Source organism: Mirounga angustirostris, unplaced genomic scaffold (genome assembly GCF_029215605.1).
Source record: "Mirounga angustirostris isolate CCGP_5_RB_7025 unplaced genomic scaffold, mMirAng1.0.hap1 SCAF_2, whole genome shotgun sequence".
Classification (NCBI taxonomy): Eukaryota; Metazoa; Chordata; class Mammalia; order Carnivora; family Phocidae; genus Mirounga; species Mirounga angustirostris.
Genome location: NW_026991710.1, coordinates 139,845,371 through 139,852,022, shown reverse-complemented (window position 1 = coordinate 139,852,022; position 6,652 = coordinate 139,845,371). Strand labels below are relative to the sequence as shown.

The 6,652-nt window shown below is 36.6% G+C and overlaps 1 pseudogene; it reads right to left on the bottom strand.

Moving 5' to 3' along the window:
• Positions 1-1,345: 1,345 nt before the first annotated feature.
• Positions 1,346-3,873, bottom strand: LOC123848817 (protein S100-A6-like; annotated as a pseudogene).
• Between the last annotated feature and the right edge of the window lie 2,779 nt (positions 3,874-6,652).

Sequence of the window (6,652 nt, the reverse complement as noted above, 5' to 3'; positions counted from 1 at the left end):
GCACCAGGTGTCGTATGGAATTGATGAATCACTATATTGTACACCTAAAACTAATATTACACGTGTGTTAACTACACTGGAATTAAAATAAAAACTTAAAAAGTAGAAATATAAAGCCCTGTTGCTTTCAATATTATGGAGATCTTGCCTACTAGTTGCTGGTGCTCAGAAATGCTTCAGGTCAGGGAAGGGAAGACTAAATCTATTCCTAAATCCATTCCATTCTCCTGAAACATAATACCCTCTTGAATATATTTGATAGTTCAATTACCAATCCTGTTTCTTTGCCAGAAGTAGGTTCCTGGTAATGCTATGCAATATACCTGGCCTTGCCCTGATACTATTTTTTGGCCTCTGACTGCAAATGTTTCCTTCATGGGAGTCAATAGTGCTTTACATGGATATAACGTGAACTCTGAAGCCACATTATTGAGTCTGGAGTTATCCCTCTCTATAGGAAGCACCTTGTTTCTAGTGTACTAAATATCTCTCGATATCTCCTCTGGTCACTGAGCTTTTCTTGCATTCTTCTTTAGGACTGAGGGTGTTTTAGGGGAGAAATATCCTTGACATGATCATTTCTCCTGTATCTGTTGCAGCCTGCTAACACATGCATTCCCATGTTGAAAGGAGCTACATTTAGGGTCAATTTTTTAAAAAATTTTTTGATAGAGTCAATTTTTATTTTATTTTATTTATTTATTTTTAAAGATTTTTATTTATTCTTTTAGAGAGAGCGACAGAGCACAAGCGGGAGGGCAGAGGGAGAGGGAAAGAGGGAATCTTAAACAGACTCCGTGTTGAGCACGGAGCCTGCTGCAGGGGCTCGATCTCACATCGCATGAGATCATGACCTGAGCTGAAACCAAGAGTTAGATGTTCAAGTGACTGAGCCACCCAGGGGAATAGGGTCAATTTTTAAAACTAGCTTGCTGTTTTTAGAATATGATATATTCTCACTATGAACAAAATTCTGACATGACAGAAAAATACAAAGAAGAAAGTAAAAATATACCTAAAATTGTATCACCAGAGAAAACATCTGACAGTATGGTGAACATCCTCCAGACATTTCTCTATGCATTTCTATGCATTTGTAGATTAATGCAATTTTACATAAATGAAATCACGTACTATATGCACTCTTCTGGAACATGCTTCTTTTCAGTCAATCATTTGTCCCTGAGATCTTTCCATATCCATCAATAAAGAACTACTTTCTTGTTTTACAGGCTGAAGTGTATTCTTTTTTTTTTTTAACCAAAAAAAGATACTTATTGAACAGTTACTCACCACTGGATTAGACTTAGGCCTTATAGAGAGTTTCCACCTTCCTGATTTATTTTCAGCCCTTGAGATCATCATCATAGATCAAAGTCAAGGCCCCCAGGAAGGTGACATATTCCTAGAAGCTTACCACTTTGCCCTTGTTCCAGTCCAAGTCGTCCATCAGCTTTGCAATCTCAGCATCCTGCAGCTTCAGGCCAATGGTGAGCTCTTTCTGGATCAGCTCCGTCAGGTCCTTCTTGCCCAGGGTGTTCTTGTAACCATCCCTGCCCAAGTACTTGCAGAAGATGACCACAAGGAGGCCAACGGCCTGATCCAGGGGGCGCTCCTTAGTTGGGCACTAGGCTCAGAGCACATGGCAGGGGGAATGTGGAGGAACAACTGGGGTGGTGGCCAGTGCACCTTTTAGCCTACAGGCTGCAGTGTATTCTACTGAATCCATGTGTTACTTTGACACAACTTATCTAGGCTGGTTCTGAATTTCTACCATTATAAAAAGAGCCACATGAGGTATCCCATGGTTACATCTATTCTCGCTTACTCATTTATTTCTTTTGGATAAATTACTATATGTAGGGTTTTAGGTCATTTTTATGCATATTGCCAAACTATCCTCTAGAAATATTGTACCAATTTATATTCCCACCAATAGGACATGAAAGTATGCATTTCCTGAAATCATATCCAATTCTGAATGTTAACTTTTTCAATATTTGTTGAGATCTGGGGCACCTGGGTGACTCAGTCATTAAGCGTCTGCCTTCGGCTCAGGTCATGATCCCAGAGTCCTGGGATCGAGCCCCGCATCGGGCTCCCTTCTCCGCAGGAAGCCTGCTTCCCCCTCTCCCACTCCCCCTGCTTGTGTTCCCTCTCTTGCTGTATCTCTCTCTGTCAAATAAATAAATAAAATCTTTAAAAAAAAAATTTGTTGAGATCCAAAAAATGGTATTTAATTGATATTTTACTTAGTTAGTATTTGATTCCTAATAAGATTAAACATCTCCTGGGGCACCTGGGTAGCTCAGATAGTTAAGTGTCTGCCTTCCGCTCAGGTCATGATCCCAGGGTCCTGGGATTGAGCCCCATGTCTGGCTCCTGGCTCCGCGGGGAGCCTGCTTCTCCCTCTCCCTCTGCCTCTCTCCCTGTTCATGCTCTCTCTCTGTATCTCTCTGTCTCAAATGAATAAATAATAATAATAAAATCTTAAAAAAAAGAAAGAAAAATAAATTTAAAAAAAAGATTAAACATCTCCTATGCTTATTGGTTATTTGGATTCCTTCTTTTTTTTTTAATTCCTTCTTTTTATAAATTTCTTGCTTGTATTCTTTTGTCATCTTTCTTTTTGTTTCCCCCATATATGTACACATTTATTTTTATTTTTAGCACTTTGTTATGTGTCGTGTTATGAAACATTTTCCTAATTTGTCTTCTCTCTCTCTCCCTTCCTTACAGTGTGAATTGTTAAGTTCATTTTTTGTTTGGTTGTCTGCAACACAAAAGTTTAAAAAGTCAAAGTTATCAGTCTTATCCTTTTTGGCTTCTGAATTTTTGTGACACAGTTTTAAAAAGTCTGCTGTATCTCAAAGGGAAATATATTTATCCATTTTTTTCCCTCTAGTACTTCTGAGTCATCTATCACACTTACATATGTGATCCATCTAGAAGGTATTTACCATGTAAGGAGTTAAAATTTTGATCTGTTTGGTTTTTTCTTTTTTTTTCCTGGATGGATGACTAATCTATTGTCCCAAACCCTTACCGAATGACTTTTCTTTACCACTTATTTGAAATGTTACCTTTATCTATAAATTAATATATTTTCATCTGGCATAGTGATCAACATTGTATTTGGAGTCAAACAGATCTCAATAAAGTTTGATCATTTTCTTCATATAGCACTTCTTGTTAAGGTTTTCTTATTTAATTTAAATTTTTGTTGCTATTGAAATTGATGTGTTGTGTGCCACTCTATTTTATGACTAGGGATTTTTTGTATATAAGCCAACTACTAATTTTGTACATATAGTTTAAAATAACCTCCAAAGGGCGCCTGGGTGGCTCAGTTGGTTAAGTGACTGCCTTCGGCTCAGGTCATGATCCTGGAGTCCCGGGATCGAGTCCCGCATCGGGCTCCCTGCTCGGCGGGGAGTCTGCTTCTCCCTCTGACCCTCCCGACCCTCCCCCTCTCATGTGCTCTCTCTCTCAGTCTCTCTCTCTCAAATAAATAAATAAAATCTTTAAAAAAAAATAACCTCCAAAAATGACAATTTTCTCCTTCCATTCCAGTTCTTATTGGGTTCCTTGTTTTAATATACTAGTGGCACCTCTATTTTACTCCAGACATTAATGAGTTAAGGAAAAAAAATCATCTAATTCTACTTTATTGAGTGATTTCACTGGAAATGGATATTAAATTTTGTTAAATGCATTTTTGGCCTCAGTCAAGATGATCATACAGTTTCTCCTCTTTGACTTATTAATATTGTGATTATATTAATAGTTTTTTAAAACTATAAACCTCATTTGCATTTTTGGAATAAATCCCACTTGGTCATAGAGTATCAGTCTTTTAATATACTTCTTCATTCTGTTCAAGATATGCAAGATTATTTTCACATTTATAATTTGACTGTCAATAGTGTATCCTAACAGTCCCACCATTTTTTTTTTTGTTCTACTTCAGGTACTAACTTCAAAGTCAATTAATGTAAAATACATTGCTTGGGGCGCCTGGCTAGCTCAGTTGGAAGAGCACCAACTCTTGATTTCTGGGTCATGAGTTTGAGCCCCACATTGGGTGTAGGATTAAGAGATAAAATAAATAAAGTTAAAATAAAATAAAATAAAATACTATGCTTTATAAAATGGAACTACTAAACAAAGTCAGAAATGAAAGAGGAGAAATAACCGACACCACAGAAATACAAAGGATTATAAGAGAATATTCTGAAAAATTATATAGAAGAAACAGATAAGTTCCTAGAAACATATATCCTCCCAAAGCAGAATCAGGAAGAAATAGAAAATTTGGACAGACTGATTATCAGCAATAAAATTGAATCAGTAATCAAAAAACTCCCGGGGAACAAAAGCCCAGGACTGGATGGCTCCACAAGTGAATTCTACCAAACATTTAAAGAAGAGTTAATACCTACTCAAACTATTCCAAAAACAAAGAAGAGAAAGGAAAGCTTCCAAATTCATTCTATGGGGCCAGCATTACCCTGATACCAAAACCAGATGAAGACACCACAAAAAAAGAGAACTACAGGCCAATATCTCTGATGTATGTGATGCAAAAATCCTCAACAAAATATTAGCAAACAGAAACCAACAATACATTCAAAAAAGTCATTCACCACAATCAAGTGGGATTTATTCCTGAGATGCAAGAGTAGTTCAATATATGTAGATCAATCAATGTGATATATCACATTAACAAGAGAAAGGATAAAAACCGCATAGTCATTTCAATAGATGCAGAAAAAACATTTGACAAAGTATGACATCCATTCATGATAAAAATCCTGAACAAAGTAGGTTTAGAGAGAATATACCTCAGCATAACAAAGACCATATTTGAAAAACCCACAGCTAACATCACACTCTGTGTTGAAACACTGAGAGCTTTTCCTCTAAGGTCAGGAACAAGACAAGGGTGTCCACTCTCACCACTTTTATTCAACATAGTACTGGAAGTCCTAGCCACAGCAAGCAAATAAGAAAAAGAAATAAAAAGCATCCAAATTGGTAAAGAAGAAGTAAACTTTCACTATTTGCAGATAACATGATACTATATATAGAAAACCTTAAAGACTCCACCCAAAAAAAAACCTAATAGAACTAATAAATGAATTCAGTAAGGATACAGGATACAAAATCAATATACAGAAACCCACAGCATTTCTATATACAATTAATGAGGTAGGAGAACGAGAAACTGAGAAAAAAAATCCCATTTACAATTGCACTAAAAACAATAAAATACCTCCAGGGGTGCCTGGGTGGCTCAGTTGGTTAAACGTCTGCCTTCAGCTCAGGTCATGATCATGGGTTCCTGGGATCAAACCCCATGTCCAGTTCCCTGCTCAGTGGGGAGCCTGCTTCTCCCTCTCCCTCTGCCTTTCCCTCCACTTGTTCTCTCTCCCTCCCTCCCTTTCCCTCTCTCTCTCTCTCCTTTCAAATAAATAAATAAAATCTTGAAAAAAAATTTCAAAAATATTTTTAAAAAAAGAATAAAATACCTCGGAACAAATTTAACCAAGAAGATGAAAGATCTATACTCTGAAAACTAAAACACTAATGAAAGAAGATGAAGATGAAACAAACAAATAGAAAGATATTCTATGTTCATGGATTAGGAGAACAAATATTGTTAAAATGTCCATACTACCCAAAGCAACCTACAGATTTAATACAATCCCTGTCAGAATACTAACAGCATTTTTCACAGAACTAGAACAAATAATCCTAAAATTGATATGGAACCACAAAAGACCCAGAATAGCCAAAGCAATCTTGAAAAAGAAGAACAAGACTAGAGATATCATAATTCCAGATTTCAAGATACACCACAAACCTGTGGTAATCAAAATAGTATGGTACTGGCACATAAAAAGACACATAGATCAATAGAACAGATAGAGAGAAATAAACCCATGATTGTATAGTCAATTAATCTTTGACGAAGCAAGAATATGCACTGGGAAAAAGACAGTCTCTTCAATAAACAGTGTTGGGAAAACTGTATGGCAACATATAAAAGAACGAACCTGGACCACTTCTTTACATCATAGACAAAAATAAACTCAAAATGGAAAAAAGATCTAAATGTGAGACCTGATACCATAAAAATCCTAGAAAAGAGCACAAGCACTGATTTCTTTGACATTGGCAATAGCAACATTTTTCCAGATACGTCTCTAAGGCAAGGGAAACAAAAGCAAAAATAAATTATTGGGACTACATCAAAATAAAAAGTTTCTCCACAGCAAAGGAAATAATCAACAAAACAAAAGACAACCTACTGAATGGGAGAAGATATTTGCAAATGATATTCGATAAGGGGTTAGTATCCAAAATATATAAAGGACTTACACAACTTGACACCAAAACACCCCAGAAAATCCGATGAACAGACATTTCTCCAAAGAAGACATTCAGCTGCCCACAGACACATGAAAAGATGTTACACATCACTCATTATCAGGGAAATGCAAATCAAAATCACATTGAGGTATCACCTCACACCTGTCAGAGTGGCTAAAATCAAATCAACAACACAAGCAACAACAGGTATTGGTGAGGATGTGGGAAAAAAGGAACCCTCTTGCATTGTTGGTGGGAATGCAAACTGGTCCAGCTA